Below are 20,579 nucleotides of genomic sequence, written 5' to 3'. Positions count from 1 at the left end.
GTATTTAGAATGGAGCTTCCCTTCATCTGCTGGTCAGGGCCTCAGTTACGTCCTTTTATTGACGTGAAGTTGCCTAGTTGATGTCTGTGGAATGTTACATCCTAGAAGTGTATGAAGGAACATATGAAGTTATTGAATATATTTATAATACCTGGGAAAAAAAGAGTAGATAGCTGTCTTTATATGTTTAAATCTGGTCCTCTGGGAAAGGAAGTACATCTACTACACATTGTTCTGGAGGGAAGTTTTGGAAACTAACTCAACACAGGGAATAACTTTCTTGTAATTAAAGATGCCAATTAACAGAAAAGTTTTCTTCCCAAAGAAGTAAGGAAACAGTTCTCTCTGGAAGTATTGAGGGCGAACCTACCATGGTTGTTAATCTCTCCTAACTCAGTTGAAATTATTAGAACACATAAAGACGCTCAGCAGAGTGGAAAACCAGTAGAAATAGTGCCTAATCTTATACCAGCAGCCTAGAAACATACCTGTTAATCAACAAAATCCTAATGAAGCTGAGTAATATGACCAAAGGTCAGAGTGACAAACTGAGTGGGTGTCTTTAGCATCTCAGTCTTCTTTCTGGGATGACAGATGACGCTCCCGGGGAAATGGAGGAAATGAGCGTGGGTGTGATTCAGAGGAAAGTGAGGGTTTAGGACTGCTCACTGCGTGGAGGACCTTAGCTTCTTCCCTCCACCCAGAAAGAGTTTACATCCCCCAGTTAAGTGGACCGAATCCTAGAATATCACATTTAACAAATTATTAGGAGAGTTCTGATAAAGATCGTATATTACCACCTTATCGCTGAGTGATCTCCCTGCTTTCCATATTCTGCCTTTCTACCCATGTACATATCCCTATTCCTTTAAGGTCGCAGAAAATAACCCTAAACTGAAGAGCAAAACATTCTTGCAGACAAACCACGTATCATGTGCAGTTTATCAGAGCAAGGAGAATGTCTGTCCTGAAAATCTTGTAGTCAAAGTCCATACCCATAATCACCAACCTGATTAGTAACAACCCACAGCTCTAGACCAGAGCACACTTTCTACATTCAAATCCTGATGATGTTGACAACTTGGACTTAGTCTAAATTGACTTTCACTCTGTAAATTACCTAACCTGCAAAACTGTATGAGATCAAGTGTAAAATTATAGGTGATGAAGAATGCAAATTGGTAGACATGCTTCTCTAGTACAATCTGTTGCCTCTCATGGAGGGGATACCGGAAATTTAGTGGTCACCATGGCCCAAAATGAAGTACAAAATCTTCCTGGCTGGTGGACATAGACCCATTGGTTGTTGTCTCTTATATGACTTGGGCTGGGTAGAAGGTACTGTAGTTTCCTGCAAGATAATCCCAGAGCCTATGCTTCTATATCATAGCTCTTACTGTATCATTGAACCTACTTGAGTTTTGGGTAGAGTAAGTCTGGCATGGCCTACCACACTTGCCCAAGAGAGAAAAGAGAACTCTACTCAGAAGAAAACATAACTCAGTGGACCAAGAAAAAGGCTGGTCATCATTCCTAGTGGGTGGGTTGAGTGTAACTTAAAATGCATGGCCACAGGATATGCATTCTTTTACCTGTGTACTTTGTGCTTGCTTTTCTCCACATGTGAAGGGGAGCTAGACAAGGGCTGTGTCCCTGGTTATCTGCTTCTTCCTTGTCCTTTTCCAAAGCAGCTATATAGTTAGAGACCCAGGGACCCTTGTACTTCCCTCAGATCTGCATTAGAGTAGTAGCGGGTTGTCATTTGATTCCCATTTTTCCTATTGATCCTCGTTGTAAGAGATGAATCTTGAACCCTGTAGGACTCACTGGCAGGAAAGAGTCAAGCATTCTAGAGTAATAGCAATAATGCTATCAAACTGGCAACAAATACTGCCTTAATTCCTTTATGTGTTTTTAATGCTTTCTCATTGTTGAATATTTGTATTCCCTATAATATGCCCTTTTAGCATACACTTTCCTAATTAGTCTTACCCCGCAATGAATTTGTGTTTATTTGTATAATACACGGATGCCCAAACGTTTTCATCAAAAGCCATGATACCGCCTACCTGGAAGCTGGGCCAAACTTCCCAGGAAAAAGGCATGGTCCTCCACAAAAATGCCCTCAGTGTAGGTACCCACCACAAGCTTGGGGTTCCTCAAACATCCTCACTTCTGGCCAACTGGCTACAAAGTCAGTGACTCCTGCTACCCCCTTAATTTCGATAATTCACCAGAATGACTCAGAATTCTGGAAAGCCCTATACTTAGGATTAAATTTTATTATAGAGAAAATAAACAAGACCAACAAGCCACTACCAAAACCAAATCAAAGTCAGCCAAAGGGAGAGATGTACAGGGCATGGTCCGGGAGGGTCCCAGACATGAACCTTCCATCAGCCTCAGGGACACGTCGTTCTCCTGGGTGATCCACATTTGTGACAATATGCCAACCGTCTGACTCTTGCCAACCATCTGAGCTTTTGGTGTCTGGAACCTGTACTGAGGCTTGATCCCATGTGGTTGACATTCAGGCTCTGGTCATTCCTGGAGGTCCTGGCTAATACATTTATTCTCTAGTTCTTCCAGAAGTTTGAACATGGGTAGGGCAAGTTCCAAAACCCCTATCATGTATCACACTGTTAGACTCTTCAGAAGCAAACTCTCTCAAGGAAAGAAACACTCCTGTCAGGCAGGTTATTCCAGGGACCTCGAGATCTCCCAATAGCCAAGGCAAAGGCCAGAACTCTCTTTGGATAAAGCTGATTCTCTACTGCACACATCCCAGTCCTGTTGCAGGGTGTGGGCTTAAACTTCTGGTCAGCACATAACTGAACCACCTGTCCCTTTAGCCTGTGTGGGATTTTTAAAATTACTCAATGCTAAATAAGTGATTTAAAAGCTTTAGTCATACATGAGTACCTTACATCGCTGCATGACAAAGAATATGCCTTTACTTGATTTAGAAATAAAGCAGGATTCTAGGCTGCTGTGTTAGCAGTGAATCTCCCCAAATTAGAATAAAACAGAAAGAACAAATAGGGTAACAAAAGTAAAAATACAAGTACAGCATCTACCAGTAAATTAGGGGATAAAGTATTCCCGTGAACCTAAAAGATGAACAGGTGTCGACAAAGAACTCATAGCTTTAGATCCATCACCATCTGTGAATTATGAAGGAGAAAACTGAGGGAAGGCCAAAGGTGTCCCTGAGAACCTTCTAGTGAGTACCTACTGGTGGCGCCAAGACTCTCAAACCAGAAGCCATAAGCCTTCAGGGACACAGTCACACTTAGAAGAGACTCGTTAGAATAGAATCTAAATTGAGCAAGATAAGAACAATGGGAAAAAGGAAAGAGAAAGTCCAGATAAAGGTGGAAAAGAAGGTAAGAGGCAGCAGAATTTAGAAAGCAAATGAGGCAGTTTAAAAGGAGACAATAAATACATAAAAATGAGCAAATCCAACCTAGCAGATTATAAAAGGGGTAACTATCACCACATGGGATGTTCCCCCATAGGCAAGACTGGTTTGTTGTTCCAGTTTATCAGTGGTTTTCTCTATTAATAGAAAAGGGAGAAAAAGTTTATGATCATCTAGATCAGAGATTGGCAAGCGTTTTCTTAAAGAGCCAGGTTCTTAATATTTTAAGCTTGAAGGACATATGGACCTGTGCTGCAGCTGTTCAACACTGCTGTTGTAGAGCAAGAGAAGTTACGATGCAGAAATGAGTGAGCGTAACTGCATTCCAATAAAACTTTATAAAAAAAGAGGCAATCAGCTTCTGGTTTGCTGACCTCTAATCTAGGTAGAAGTATTTAGGATACGAGATTTAAAAAATAAATCTCGGCAAACTGAGAATAGGAGAATCTTTAATGTGATTTTAAAAATTTGTAAAAACCTCTCATGGTTTGTCTCCCTCCCAGTTCCGTCTTGTTTCATTTTTCCTTCCTTCCCCCCACAACCCCCGACCCTGCCCCCAAATTCCTCATATCAGAGAGATCATATGATAATTGTCTTTCTCTGATTGACTTATTTCGCTTAGTATAATACCCTCTAGTTCCATCCACGTCGTTGCAAATGGCAAGATTTTGTGGGTTTTGATGGCTGTATAGTATTCCATTCTGTATATATACCACATCTTCTTTATCCATTCATCTGTTGATTGACATCTAGGTTCTTCGCATAGTTTGGCTATTGTGGATGTTGCTGCTATAAACATTCAGGTGCACGTGCCCCTTCAGATCACTACATTTGTATATTTAGGGTAAATACCTAGTAGTGTGATTCCTGGGCCATAGGATAGCTCTATTTTCAACTTTTTGAGGAACCTCCATGCTATTTTCCAGAGTGGCTTCACCAGCTTGCATTCCCACCAACAGTGTAGGAGGGTTCCCCATTCTCCGCATCCTCGCCAGCATCTGTCATTTCCTGACTTGTTGATTTTAGCCATTCTGACTGGGGTGAGGTGGTATCTCACTGTGGTTTTGATTTATATTTCCCTGATGCAGAATGATGTGGAGCACGTTTTCATGTGTCTGTTGTCCATCTGGATGTCTTCTTTGCTGAAATGTCTGCTCATGTCTTCTGCCCATTTCTTGATTGGATTATTTGTTCTTTGGGTGTTGAGTTTGATAAGTGCTTTATAGATTGTGGATACTAGCCCTTTATCTGATGTCATTTAATAAAAAAAGAAAAAGAAAAAATCTATAAAAACCTATCACTCATATGATACTCATGAAATACTGAAAACTTTTCCCGTGAAACTGGGAAGAAGATAAGGATGCCTGCTAACACCGTTTCCATTCAACATTATACCAGCACTCCTAGCGAAGCAAGTAAGTGGGGGAAAAGAAAGTATAAAAAGGATGGAAAGAAAGAAATCTATCATTATTTGCAGACAATATGATTGTGTATCTAGAAAAATCTGAAAGAATCTAAATCATCAGTAAATTTAACAAGATTGCTGAATTCAGAGCCAATATTCGAATTTCATTTGTTTTTCTGTATACCAGCCACATACAGAGAAAAATTTAAAAATTTTAAAGTATATAATGTATAATAGTATCAAAAATACCCAATACCTAGGAATAAATCTAATGAAGATGTACAAAACAGGAACACTAAAAAAATGCACAACATTTTTAAAGAAACAAAATGAGACCTAAATAAATGATGATAACTTATCATATTCATGGATCAGAATACTCTGTCTTTTACAGTGGTCCAGTATCCTCAAATTAATCTCTATACACAATTCAATCCAATAAAAATGCCAGCAGATTATTGTTGTTTTTCAAACAATTGAACAGTTCATTCTAAAGTTGATATGGAAATGCTGTGAACCAAAAAAAAAAAAAAAAAAAAAAAAGGTTTAAGACAGTCTTTAAGAAAGACAAAGCTTGGGGCACCTGGGTGGCTCAGTGGGTTAAAGTCTCTGCCTTTGGCTCAGGGTCCTGGGATCGAGCCCCACATGGTGCTCTCTGCTCTCATGGAGCCTGCTTCCCTTCCTCTCTGCCTACTTGTGATCCCTCTCTCTCTCTTTCTCTGTCAAATAAATAAATAAAATCTTTAAAAAAAAAAAAAAGGAGAAAGCTGGAGGGCTTACACTGTAAGTGCCAGTATCTATTATAAAGTTACCGCGACTAAAATTGTAGGATTTTTTTTTTAAGATATTATTTATTTATTTGACAGAGAGAGACACAGTGAGAGAGGGAACACAAGCAGTGAGAGCAGGAGAGGGAGAAGCAGGCTTCCCACTGAGCAGAGAGCCCGATGCAAGGCTCGATCCCAGGACCCCAGAACCCCAGTATCATGACCTGAGCCGAAGGCAGCTACTTAACAACTGAGCCACCCAGGTGCCCCTAAAATTGTGGTATTTGAGTAAGCACAAACCTACAGAAAAGAGGGGATTCCAGAAAGATTCACATGTGGTCAGCTGACTTATGACAAATACAATACTTCAATGGGGTGGAAAAACAAAAGAGTTTTCAATAAATGGTGCTGGATCAATATCAAAATGTGTATACACACGCAAAATGTATATACACAAAATGTATATACACATATATCTACCTCATATGATTAACAAAATTCCGGATAGATTGCTGCTCCAAACATGAAAGGTAACACAGTAGAGCATTTAGAATTAAATATAGGGGAACATATTTAGGACATTGAGGTAGGCAAAGATTTCTTAAACAGCACATAGAAAACACCAGCCAAAAAAATTTTTAATGGATAATGGTACTGTTTTAAAATTTAAAACTTCCTGGGGGCCTGGGTGGCTCAATGGGTTAAGCGTCTGCCTTTGGTTCTGATCACGATCTCAGGGATCAAGCTCCATGTTGGGCTCCCCGCTTAGCAGGGAGCCTGCTTCTCCCTCTCCCTCCCTGCTGGTGCTCTCTCTCTGAAATAAATAAAATCTTAAAATAAAATAAAACGATACCATTATGTGCTTGAAAAGAAAACCAGAATGGTAGGAAGAGATACTGTCTATACGTATGTCTGAAAAGGGACTCATTCAAAACACCTAAAGAATTTCTACAAGTCAAGAGGAAAATTGACTAAAGACTTGACCAGACACTTCATAGAAGATACCCAAATGACCAATACACATATGAAAAGGTGTTGAACTTCATTAGTCTACAGAGAAAAAATATCAAATTAAACCATAATAAGGTATCACTACAGTGGCACCAGAATGGCATAAATAAAAGAAAATAAAAGGCTGTCAAGGATGTGGAACTATTGGGACTCCCTATACCGCTGGTGGGAATATATATTGAGATAATCAACTTCGGACAACGTTTTGAAAGTATGCTGTATTCTATAACCCAGCAATTTCCACTCCTAGGAGTATACCCAACAAAAACACAAGCATGTGGTCAGCAAAAGCATTTTTCAGTGTGTTCAAAGCCATGCTATTTGAAATAGCTAAAAAGCAGAACTTATTGGGGTGCCTGGGTGGCTTAGTCAGTTGAGTATCTGCCGTTGGCTCTGGTGGTGATCCCGGGGTCCTGGGATCAACCCCTGTTGGGCTCCCTGCTCAGCAGGGAGTCTGCTTCTCTCTTTCCATCTGCCCATCCCCCCTCACTTATGCTCTTGCACACGTGCAAGCTCTCTCTCTCTCTCTTAAATAAATAAATAAACAAATAAAATCTTAAAAGAAAAAAAGGCAGAACTTACTGAAATACCCGTCTATAGTAGGATATTTACATAAGGTGACACTAAACAGTAATGAGAAAGAAAACTTACAACACCCAACAGGATGGATACCAGAAATAGAGTAAGGAGCGGAAGTAGCACAAAAAATGTCCACACCGTGGGCGCCTGGGTGGCTCAGTGGGTTAAGCCACTACCTTCAGCTCAGGTCATGATCTCAGGGTCCTGGGGTCGAGTCAAGCATCAGGCTCTCTGCTCAGCAGGGGGCCTGCTTCCGTTCCTCTCTCTCTGCCTGCCTCTCTGCCTGCTTGTGATCTCTCTCTGTCAAATAAATAAATAAAATCTTTAAAAAAAAAATGTCCACACCGTATGACTGCATTTATGTGATGTACAAACACAGAGGAAATGAATCCGTGCCATCAGGGGAGTGACTCTTGGAGGTTCTCAAATGGAAAGAAGCATGAGTGAGGGACTCTAAGGAGGGAGTGGCTCTGGGGGCTGCTGATTTTTTGCTTCTTGATCTGAGTACTGGATTAGCGGGTGTGTTCCCTTTGTGAAAATGCAGTGAGCAGCACACTTTGACACTTGTACTTTTCTAGATCTCTATTATACTTCAATGAAAAAAAAGTAAATGGAAAAATAATCCCATAGAACAGAAAGAGATTTAAAAGCCAAAAGAATGATTGTGAGTTGACTATTGTTAAGTTTGAATGATGGGTTCATGAGGGTTAATTGTATTTGTTATTGTTAAATATGTTTAAAATTTTGGGGGGCGCCTGGGTGGATCAACTGGTTAAGTGTCTCACTCTTGATTTCAGCTCAGGTCATGATCCCAGGGTTGTGAGATTGAGCCTGGTGTTGGGCTCTGCGCTCAGAGTGGAGTCTGCTTAGCATTCTCTCTCCCCCTCCCTCTGTCCCTCTGTCTCCCCCCTAAAACAAATAAATAAATCTTTAAATATGTTTGAAATTTTATGACATAAAATAAAAATTTTATAAAATTTTATAACATAAAAATAAAAGTTGAAGAAAAGGGGGCAAGATAAAGATATTATTTACAGATCAGGAGATGTTTAAATATGAGACTAGGACCCCTAAGGAAGAGAGAGGTGAGGCATGGAGCCACTATTTTTGTTACAAAATTTTAGGACTATTTGATTTCATAAACTATACGCACATATTACTTAAATAAATTAAAAAATAATTTAAATGTCAAAAAATAAAAATAGTTGGAAGGAAAGGATCGATGAAGAAGTCCTATGACTTTAATCTCAAATGATAATAAAATCATGTCTAGGATTTATATTCTTTGAGGGAATTGGAATAAAGAGAAATTAGAGTCAGGGAGTCTGGCATGCTATAATTTCATACAAAATATAGCATTTATGATCTGAAAGAAAAGGAAAGAAAATAAAAAAAGAGCAATAACTGTGTTGAGGCATACACTGGCAACAGGGGTTTCGAGACAGAGAGAAATTGCTTATAACTTAATGTATGAATATATTTTAACAAGATAGTAAGTCAATTCTAATTTGACCTTATTAAGTTGTGGTCATAGAACCTTGAGAGAATCTCGCTGAATCTTATTCCAAGGATAAGACTTAGGGAAAATCTGAGCTAAAGGTCATTAATAAGCAAAGCAGGCACTTTGTACTATATGGAATTTACCTAAGATAGCACCCTCGTAGCACCCAATAATTAATTCAAATCCCTTCTCCCAGCCAAGTACAGTTCCTGGGCCTTCTGGCAAACTCAGTCGCTGGGCTACTCAATTCACACCCACTTGCCCACTTCTGCAAAATATTTTCTATCCTCAGACTTGGGGCAGCCTTGTGACTTGGTTTCCACCAGTGACACAAAAGCAAAAGGCAACAGGGAAAGATTCTGCTTTCCTGAGAAAACGGGCAGAAATTTTCACAACCCAGAGAGGTTCAAAACAGATAAGCAATGTCCTTAAAACAAATTTTTATGTGTGTGTGTGTGTGTGTGTTTTGTTGTTGTTTTTAGATTAAAAAAAGGTCTTATTGAGGTTGATCTTTCTCGATGTGATGTTGCCATAGAAGCATTAGTGTGTGTCAGTGATCCATGTTTAAAGCCAATATTTAAATCCATATATCCACTTTTAAGGTTTGAGTAGATTTAGTATAGAACAATGCATGAGTGCAAACACTTTTCCATTTGGAGCCTTGCTCAAGGAGCTGCTACACTCAGAGCTAAAACTATTCTAACTAAACTCAATGCGCAATTTACGTATAGTACTATATTTAGAATAACGGCTCTCTTCAATAGCACGTGATCTGAATGATCTGATAGCACAATAGGTTCAATAATTATCCATTCAGCCACAGAAATGCTTGTCTAGGAAATTGAATCACCTCAATTATCCAGTTTGGGGATTCATAATGAAATATCGAATAGGTTTTATCTAAATATGTTTACTATTTTCTTCTAGCAAATGTGCCTCTAAATTATATAATTTGTCTAGATAGTAAACATGATTTAGTAGAAGCAGCATCATTTTTGGAATCAGAACTAGTTTCCAGCCTTAGCAATGCCACTCACCAGATGTGGGATTTGGGTAAATTACTTCACCTCTTTGAGTCTTAAACTCTTCATCTATAAAATGGGGACATATGAATACACCTTATACCATTAGTTTAAATAATCTATGTAGAATGCAATCGATACATGTTAGTTCCTTTCCTGCTTTCATAAAATCCATCTCCAAGGTCACTACCATTGATTAAGATGCTGAGAATCCAAAGCAGTAAGGAACACCATATCTTTTATTTTAGCTGTTTAAAACAATTGATCTATTTGTTTTTTCAAATTACTGAAATGGAAACAAAGTATCACTTATAGTAGGGGCTCTAAAGCTACTTGCAAGACCCCCAGTCAAATTCAGGGGATGGACCATTTCCCTGAAGCCTTCCCACTGATAATAAACCTGAGTGAACCAGAAAGGAAGCAAACATTAAAAAAATGAAAGGTTCAGTTTAGGAGAGGATTGGAAGAGGAGTTTTAATACAAATGTAATGAGAAACCATTGGATGATAGATGATCTTGTACACAAGCAACTAGGAGGGGGGAAACATGTTATATACGAGTGAGAGGGAGAAGAGAAGATACAGAAGTGCTATCATTTGCCTTTGATTCTTCTGTTTGATAAAAAATAAATCATTTACCCTTGACCGAATGAATATAGGGATGACCCAGGAGATTTTCATGGCCTTCTTGGAGAATTAAAATCAGTCTTTATCCACAGGTGAGGTAGGTACACTTCTCCTGGGGACTTGATCAGAGCCTGTACTGTGGTTGTCATTATTCTGATGCCTCAGCTCCCCCTGAGAGCTGCTGAGTAGAGGGAAAACAGAGCTGCTGAGGGGAGTTAGGTAAAACAGGAAAAGTTGAAACTCACAGAGAATCATTTCAGCTGAGAGTGATAGGGGACAAATCAATTGGTAACTTTACTGGCAGCAATCTATAGGAGTCTTTTTTTTTTTTCCTCCTGCTTTAAAGGTTCTATAAATCTAGAAATAAGCAGTATATACCTCCTTTCAATCAGAAACGTCCTAATGATGAGTTGGGCTCTTTTCAGAAAATAAAACCTCTGCTTTTTAGCCCCAATGAAAAGCTGAGCTGGAAATAGTGATATTCAGAATAGATAACCTAAAATGATAATTCCCCAGAACCAATCTGCAGGAAGATATGGGGCTGAATGGGTAACAGTTACCTGGGGAGCTGATTAAAAATACATCTTCCCCAAACTTAGCCCCTGGATTCTGGTTCTATAGTCCTATGGGCGGGCCCAGGAACACGTATTTTTAAAAGCTTTCCAGGTAGACTAAATTTATGGCCCACACATACCATAATATACAATGTGTTTGCAAAAAGAGAATCAGGAACTTTATGTACGGATACGGGCTGATCTTCGATACTTTAAGTGAAAAATCTGAGAGTGTGTATCATTTGCCACCAGTGCTGCTAAAAAGAAGGATGAATGTACCTATTTGCTTATATATGCATGAAATATCTCTGGAAAGCTGCACAAAAAGCTGATAATACTGGTTTTGCCTCTATAGCAAAGAGCTGGGTGGTTAGCAGATAGGAGTGGGAGAGAAATTTTATCATAGCGTAACCTTTTGTATCTTCTGAAATCTGAGCTAAGTAAAAATATTATGTATTCAGAAATGACTGAAAAATATTATTTCTATAATACTCATGACCAGTTATAGCTTATAAATAATTTTCCAAGTAAGTCTGATGTTCAGCCAGGACTTTATCTAGTGGCTAAGGAATATATAATATGTAACATATTAACATCATGGTACATAGTACATACAAACATAGTACATAGTACACAGTATCCATGTCTCTAAGAGATTAAGGATTTCTCCTTCTAAGAAGACAGGACACTGGAAAGCTAGACACAGGGTAGTTACATTAATATGAATGCTATATTCCTGGAAACCTCACTTATTTCCAATCTGTAGAGGCCAACGCTAAGTTTCAATAAATCCGATGAAAGATGGTGGGTCTGTTCAGCAGCTCATCTGTTACCCCCTAAAGAAAATAGAAAAAACACAGTTTATACTGTATGCATCCAGTCAGCTTTGAATTATGTAACGCTTGATTATTTTTCATGATTGGAAAAGATATAAATTATATCAAACTATATACGTACAGGCTTTATTAATGTTTTATAACCACACCACTTCAAATTAGTGGAGTTTGAAATCTCATTAAATGCAGCCATGTTGCTCTTGAACTCCACTTGATTAGTGTCCTCAAAAAAAATCTTCACAGAAAATATATTTTGATGAGATTCATTTGGTTTTTATTTAGAGTTGATCAAAGAACACCCACTTGAAACTGTTTTTCTGCATTTTCTGTGAAACTGTTGAAGACATTGTGACCATTGTGCTCCTTCTTGCCACTTGAATAAATCATAATTTCCCCCACTTAAATTTTTGTACCAGAAAAATGGTTTTGAGAATTGTATGCTTCCTTTTATCAGGTGAGAATTGCTGCTGAGAACCCGGGGATTGAACTTGATGGTCAACCACAGTATATGGCGAATTTCCTAACAAATTTGGGGATGATCCAGCTTTGGGAGAGGAGAAAAGAAAAGTAAGGATCACCTGCTTATAAAATTTAAGTAGCATAATTTTTTTAATAGCAAGCAAAACAACCTTGCCCTGGCTAACAATTTTCACAGTTTCTGGTTTTTATTGATATTTGGCTCCCTATGCAAGGTAAAGCAATCGAGTGGATAATAACGAGGTTCTTTTCTTTGAGAAGATCATGGAGATAAGCAAGCCAATGAGAAAAGCTCCCACTTTTGATGTAGTGATTCTGGAGTGGGTTGGCTAATGAGCACACCCAACCTGGCTGGGTGGGAACAGCGAGGGAAATGCTCTAAGAGCTGAGTGTGAGTCTTGAAGAAAAACCAGCATATTTGACTCGTTCCCAGCACATGGATGGTGCCTTGGGAAGCAAAGACTTTCTCTAGCCTTTCACTTGGTTGGAACCTGCGCAGACCCATCTAAGAGAAATAACTAATCTGTATGTGGCAGAATATTCAGACCCAAAGAGAAACGTGCTTGAACCGAGGGTAGAAAAATAATGTGACTTATGAGTACTGAACGTAAAATGGTGCAGCCACTTTGATAAACAATCTGGCAGTTCCTCCAAAGGCTACATATAGAGTGACCGTGGGACGGAGAAATTGCACTCCTGTGGGTGAGTTTCCAGTCTGTCTGCCTCACCTGGCAACTTCAGTAGAGGCAGTGGATGAATTAGGGAAGAGATGGTTTCCCATTCTTAAATCAAGAGTCTTCTGGGATAGAGAGTAATTATCTTGTTTCTTGTCTCTATGAATTTGTTTTATATATGCATCTATTTTTCTACATATATTATCCTCAAGTATTTCACTTTATCTGCTTAAAATAAACATGTCTAGTATTGATTATTAAAAATACAGAAAAACATCTTGACGATAGCTACTGTTAATATCTCACGATGTTATGCTCCTTCTCAGGATATATTTACATTTATTTAATACACATTTGTTTTATAAAAGTGGGAGCAAATATTTTACAACTGTCATAACCCAATTTTCCCAATATCGTGAAAGTTTCTACTAGACTATTATTCTCATGGTTAGAGATAGTATCTCACATGGTTTTTGCTTTTTGAATTAGCTGTCCCTGAGAAACGGATTCTAAGAAAGAGATCTGTGTTGTGTGCAGTGATTTCATTGGTGAGTCCCCTTACATGGCTGGGACAGGAAGCAGTTTGAGTCAAAGTAGGAGCAGAACTATCCTGAAGTTTCAGCAAAGAGCCTGGGAGCTCTGGAGCTGGGATGAACCTTCAGATCTGTCCCTCCTTAAGGCAAAGGGCCTGAGTCCATGAACTCCTTTATCACCCCTCATTAGATAGGGACTGTGCCCCAGGAATAGATGTGACCTTGGGCAAGGCAACTCTTTTAGCTAGGGCAATTCACAGGTAAAAATTCAACTGAAAGCCATTAGTAGTCATTATTACCCGCAACTGAGGTAACGAATTCCTTAGTCCTGGACAAGGAATCCTGGGTCACATACTGTCTTAAGTCTAATTCCTGTGCTGCTTGATTCCACTTACATATTTTATTAAGTTTTTTTTTTGCTGTATCCTTACTCTAATATTTATTGTAGATTTCACTTAGTCTTGGCCAACATTTCTGCTGGTCTAAGTGGCTTATATGATGGGGTGACCCATACCCTCATCTCTTACTGGTCTGAGCCCCGTGGGACCATGATATTTTTAGGCCATGGCTGTTGCACTCACCCAGTCATTGTCGAAATGGGCAATGCAGTATACCAAGAGATTCCCCAGGGTACTGCCTGGGTACCAAAGATACTCTTTCTGCCCTCATGGTGAAGCAGTTGCCCTGCCTCCTGCTGATGCTCGCAGTCAACCAGCCATGTCAGGATGGTGACTCCTTTCCCTCTACGCTACTTTCTTCTCATCATGAGGACACTAAAGGGACAGCAGTAGCTTTAATTGAAAGTTGAATGGGATTCTTGTTGTATCTTTTGATAGAACATGTCTGCCTCTGGGGGTCAGAACATCAAGACCTGCATTGTTTCGAGTTGTAGTGTGATGTGAAGCACAAATTCTACAAGTTGGTCACTCAGAGTTATGGTGAACAAAGATACTCCTACTTCCTGTTCTTGTGTCCCAGACCCATATATTCTACCTATTGGGAACATAGCATAAGCCCCCTATTGTTGTAGAGTCTCAGCTTCAAGCAGGTGCCTCCATGACACTTTCTAAAGGCTCCCCCATCACCCTAGACTGGCAACCTATGGGTGGTGCGGTATCATCAAACCAGTGGATCCCACAGTCACGTGTTGACTGTAATATCTCCTTCATGGTCTTAAGCCTATGTGATGTTGTGCAAGATCCCATGTCAGTGGATCAAATATCCTGTAGGCCCTTAAATTATGGTGCTTAGATCCTATGGACTGACAAGGCAAACCCACGCCTGAAATGTCTTTTGATTCCAGCCAGCCAAGGTGAATTGCTGCTGCTCCTTGCAGAACAGAAGTGCCTTAGAGTGGTCAGTTGATCGCCTAGCTGGTGGGTGTCCTTGAAGGTTATGCCATATCAGAACTTAGCATTGGTCTCCATTGCTGGGGGGCTGGGATGCTTGGCACTGGCAGGAGCAAGATCAGCCTCGGTGAGTCGGGGCCATGCTGGGCCTGAGAATAGCCTCCCTCCTGCTACTGGGACTTCTCTGTGTATGTGACCATTATGCCAGCACTGGAATGGCTAATAACAGAGGCTAACTGATGGCAACTGGCCATGCCATTCTGTATTTTTCATTGTTCAGTGCTTCTTCTACAAAGAATGATGAAGGAGAGCAGGATGCTCTCCAGAGGGCATATTTACACATGGTACAAAGATCGTCACACTTGGGCTCATTCCTATAGGCCCACCCACAGAAATCTTCCCCAGATGCCCTTGTCGCCAGTCTGCTAATTTCTCTTTTTCTAGGTCCCTAAACAACCAGCTAAATAATTTTCCTCTGTTCATGAATTGGTATGTGGTGTCATTTTGGTCCATCCTTCTTTCCATCAGGGTGGATGACCAGATGCAATGTCTGTCCATTGCTCTGTCCTTTGACCATGTCTGTTCAAAGCTCTGCCTATTGTGAGGATTTCCCTTCACAGTTTTCTTTTAGAGACACCCTGGAGTGAAGGTGTAGTGCAACAGCACTGCGTGTCAGGATGACCCATCTCTGAACTACCTGTTGGGCTTTTCCCTCCTCTGTAAGCTCATCATCTGGAACCCATCATGTGACCACAGGTTTGCTGAGGGAAAGATGCCAATGCAGTTTGATTATACTCTTTATCCTGCTGACGTTTAATTCTGGATTTACCACTTCCACCTTATAATGGTCCATCTAACCCTATGACTTGACAGTTCCCAGAGAAGGCTCGGCTGGGAGCCATCCATGGCCAATACTCCAGCAGCTGGAGGAATGAACGCCTTAGCTCATGCCTCAAAAAAGAACTTCAGTTCTCTAAACTGGAGAATTTGGGGGGGGGGGTTGTTTGTTTGTTTGCTTGCTTGCTTTTTATTTTGTTATTTTCACACAACTTTGAAAGTTCCTATTGTGAGCCGAGAGTTTATAAAAATCAAAGAGTTATGAGCCAAAAATGGAGAAGTAATGAGATGGTGAGACCTGAAACGAGGTGACATGGGTTCTAGCCCTCACTTTGCTATTATCTTTGAATTTTGCATTTGACTGGTCATTTCACTTCTCAGAGCCTTAATTGCCTTATCTACATGATGAGACAGTTGAATGAGGTCAATTTTTCCCAATCTAGAGTCTACCGAGAAAGTAATAAAAATTCAAGAGCTATTTCCAGTATTTTATAAAGTCTAATGAAAATGATTTATCTGTCCTTGGTAAGGTTGCAGAGGGATCAGGTGGGGGACACTGCTCTGACAATTTAGGGAAGCAAGAGAGCAGTGTCTGATAAATACTGTAGAATAAAAAAAATTCTAGAACATCATGATATGATGGGTATTTCCAAGGTCACCTGGTCCAAATCACAAACAGGTGCACAAATGCCCTCATTATTATTATGAGCCTTTTTTTGAGCTCTTCAGTATTCTGAGTAAGCCCAGTTGCAGAGGGCTGTGCTCATGACACGGTCTAGACATGTCCTCTGACCAGTCGCTGCTCTCCTCCTTTCCTTACCTCACATTCTCTCCTTAGTTCATTCTAGTTGAGCTTCGGTACCCACCATTCCAGTGGAACTGCCAAATCTGGAGGACTCTATTTCATTAACCGGCATGCAACACAACCAGCCATTCCCCCCTCGACATTATTTCTTCTCTTGGCTTCCTGCGTAGCATCTCTTCCGCCTTTCCTCCCAACTCACTGGTTCAACCTTCTCAGTCTTGTGTTCTGGCTCCTCCTCTTCTTCTACCCCAATCTCTAAATGTTGGAGTACCATTGGCCCAGTGACTTGGCCCTGTTCCCTTAAGTGGTACCTCCCATTCTCATGGCTTCAGGTAGTTTCAAGTTTTTCAAATCAGTATCTTTCATTTGTCACCCCTTCTCTGAAATTTAGATTCAGATACCCAAATTCATATGTGACAGCTCTTCTTGAGTGGCTAATAGAGGTTTAAAACTTAATTTGTCCATGAGAGAACTTCTCCAAACTAGGAAATATGTGAAAACGGCACCATTTCTACTAGGTTTCTCAGGCCAAAAACTTAGAAGAACACATCCATAATTTAGCTCTTTATTTCTCTAATATATCCCCAAATTCTATCACTTCTAACTCCAAAAACTACCCCAGATCTATTTCTCTTTATGTCCATTATCTTATCTCTAAGTCATCTCCATGTCTTTGCCTAAACTATTGCTACAACCTTCCAATTGATCTCCTAGTTTGCTTGCTTATTTCTGTAACCTAATCTCCATGGAATAGCAAGATTGATTCATATGAATATAATCTGATCGTGTCATTCCTTTGCTTAAAATTCATCAAGTGCCTGGCTTCTGATTGTAGTTACAGTTTTAATGTCTTGCCTTGTCTTTTTTTTTTTAATATTTTATTTAATTTATTTTGAGAAAGAGAAAGAGTGAGCATGAATCGTGGGGAGAAGCCGAGGGAGAAGGAGACTCCCTGACGAGCAGGGAGCCCAATGCAGGGCTCAGTCCCAGGACCCTGGGATCACGACCTGAGCTGAAGGCAGAGGCTGAACTGACTGAGCCACCCAGGCACCTCTACAGTCTGAATTTCTTACCTTGTCCGACCATGCCATGAGTGATCTGGACTCTGCATCTCTGAACGTCCCATACACATCACCCACCCTGGCCATAGCCTTTCAGCCAAACTGGCCTTCTCTCTCACCTAAGAGTCTATGTGCTGTTTTCTTTTCTTAGAATGATATTTTTTTCTTGATCCTCATAGTTCTGGATGCTTATTGTCATTCCTATCTCAGTTGAGATGTCGGCTCCTTGACCACTCAATCCAAAGTAACCACCTAGTTTTGTCCCGTGTTTATGCCCTATTCAGTTCTCCTCTAACACTTTCTGTGATATCCACTTCCTGGACTTCTTTCTGCTTATTGAGTGTGTCTTCTCACTAGATTGTGGGTTCTATGAGAGCAGCAACATTGTCTCCTTTGTGTTTGTTCTTTCCTTGGGGCTTTGTGTTTGTTCTTTCCTTGGCACTTAGTAGATGTTCAATAAAAAATTTGCTTAAGGAATGAAGGAATCAGGAGACCCTGGGACCCAGAGAATCTAGCCCAACCCCCGTAACTGCTATCCAGCATTTTCTCTGTCCAATAAAAAGCTCCTATTTCTCAAATTTGTCATTTTGGGGAAGAAGATTTAGAGCAGCAAATACAGTAGTCATGAAATGTTAATTTCCCAGAGATGTAATCAAAGTTACTTCATGATAGAAGTATTTTCATCTGTCTATATATATTGTCCTTATTTCAGATAATCCACAAGACTATAATTTATTCTGATGGGCCACCTTTGTTCATAGTAAAGTGAGAGGTAACTTCCATAATAGTACGGACACAATACTCTCAACAAGGTTTATTGTCTTGTCTTTACATGCCAAGTCCAAGAAGTTCGCCTGGGCTGGTTAGGTTACTTCCCTCTTGACAATCCAATTTAAAAAAATCAAATAACAATGAGTTTGTGTTTGATCTTGCTGGGTGAAGGGACTGCACTAGATATTTTCAAATATCCTAACTTTAGTAATTATACTGCATTTCTCTGCAGCTCAATTCTCAAACCTGACCTCATCATTTTTTTTTCTTCCCCATCACTACCTTTCCTGGCGGAATCACCATCCAAAGTCTAATTATTCATTTATGTTATCCAACAAGAGGAAAATTTCTATTGTGCTTTACGGGTAACTAAAATGTATGGAGTGCTTAACAGGTACCGGCCACTATTCTCTGTGTTTTGGGTAGCTCGATTCATTTAATCCTAATGACACACGTACTATTGTTTTGATCATTATACAGGTGGGAAAACTGCTGGACAGAACAGTTAAAAAGCTTGAGCAAGGTTAAGCAGCTAGTAAGCACTGAAGCTGGGCTATATACCCAGGCCAGTCTAATGCTAGAAACACTACACTAGTGGGTAAAGTGATAAAACTCTGATTTTTCCCTTTCTTCTGATAACCTATTATTACCCTAGTCACTTTCATAGCTTGCTAAATAGCAACTACTGTCTTTTCCAGAAAAAAAAAATCCCAAATTCTTTAAGAGTTTCTCATTTTACATGGTTCCAGATCTCTCCATCACAATCCAGCGATGTCTGTGAGTCCTCTTAAAGGGTCAGAACTAATCATTGGTCCATGTGCAGGTTTAGCTGTGTGTAGAAAGAGATGGTCAGTTTCTTCTTCTTATGTACATAATTTACTATAATATCAAAGTATCTTAGCTTATTACATGGCCACATCATACTCTTTCCTCATATGTCTATGAAATATGATTTTTATAGGCTCCTGAGAGCTGCTGTCTATACTTCCCAAAATACCTATCAGGAACCAAACAAAAAAGAAAGCTTCACTGCACCTGCCATAATTGGAAAATGGTCTTCCTTTAACATCAAGGGACACATGCATATTCAACCTACAGTTGTCTAAAATAGTGCCCATGTGAAAGATTTTTTTTAAAAAAAACTGAAAACAGTCTAATTTTTTAAACATTAAAATAATAAAGTAAACCAAATAATATTGTTCCAAAAGCTATTAAAGGCCTGCTGACAGTGCAGGAAAGGAAAACAATGAAGCACCTGGAGGCCTTCTGTTGTATATAAGAGGGAGAAGACAGTATACATTAAAAAAAGAGGGACGCCTGGGTGGCTCAGTTGGTTGGACAACTGCCTTCGGCTTAGGTCATGATCTTGGAGTCCTGGGATCGAGTCCCACATCGGGCTCCCAGCTCCACGGGGAGTCTGCTTCTCTCTCTGCCCTTCTCCTCACTCATGCTCTCTCTCCCTGTCTCTCTCTCAAATAAATAAATAAAATCTTAAAAAATAAAAATAAAAAAAATAAAAAATAAATAAAAAAAGAAAGAGCAGGAATGAGTTTGATTTCACTGAAATCTTTCTCCCTCTCCTGCTTTAAATTCTCACTGTTGGCTCAGCTTCCTGGCTGCTTATTCTCCAGTATTTTCCCTGTGTTACTCTCTAGGACTGAGCTATTAGCACTGTTTTTTTCTACCTGCGTGATCTTGGAACCTTTCAATAAAGAGTCAGTTCAGTGATGTAATCTAAAACTTCCTTATCTGACTTTTGGCTTTGGGGAAATTCTGTACTGTGGGGCTGTAATACCACTGAGCTTGCCCTCGACCAACCACACAAGAAGGAGCCGTTCATGAACTCTTGTTAGCTCTTCTTTTTTTTTTTTCCCCTATGTGACATTGGGTAGATTTTGAAAAACCTAAGTGATAGATTTTACAATTATCCCTAATATAATGCCTCTGATTTTATTCACCCTGTGCTGAGATCTTTGGGGAATCAAGTTCCGCTGTTAGGTACTAGCCAGCCAGATTTCAGGTCATCCACATATCTGATAATATGCCATTTACCTATTGAGCCAAGTTGTTCATGAAAAGTTAACCAATGATAGGTTAAAGATGGGGCTCTGGGGTAAGATCACTGGAGATGTCTTTTTCAGTAAACAATGACATTATTCAATGCTTTTCAAAAATAATCATTCCATCATTGATGGACACCCCAAGTATCCCATCAGCTGGTTCATCTTTGTCTCTCTTGTGGTCATGGACATAATTCAGATGTGCCATTTCAATAACGCTCTTGGGATATAGCAGTCCTGTACATTTCAGTGGCATTAGAGAGCAGAGTTTGAGACCATGAATTCTGGAA

General features: G+C 39.8%; 1 protein-coding gene across 7 annotated transcripts in view; it reads left to right on the top strand.

The window, feature by feature from the left end:
* The window catches only part of RFX3 (regulatory factor X3), a 444,560-nt gene that overhangs the window by 90,663 nt on the left and 333,318 nt on the right, over nt 1-20,579 (top strand). For all 7 annotated transcript variants that reach the window (XM_059411948.1, XM_059411946.1, XM_059411949.1 and 4 more), the window contains one exon: nt 12,177-12,289. The gene's annotated coding sequence lies outside the window, so the exon portion shown is untranslated. The remainder of the gene's footprint in view (nt 1-12,176; nt 12,290-20,579) is intronic.

The sequence above is a fragment of the Mustela nigripes genome, chromosome 9 (genome assembly GCF_022355385.1).
Source record: "Mustela nigripes isolate SB6536 chromosome 9, MUSNIG.SB6536, whole genome shotgun sequence".
NCBI classification, from domain to species: Eukaryota; Metazoa; Chordata; class Mammalia; order Carnivora; family Mustelidae; genus Mustela; species Mustela nigripes.
The sequence above is the reverse complement of the archived record's forward strand: the minus strand, read 5'-3'. Positions and strand labels throughout refer to the sequence as shown.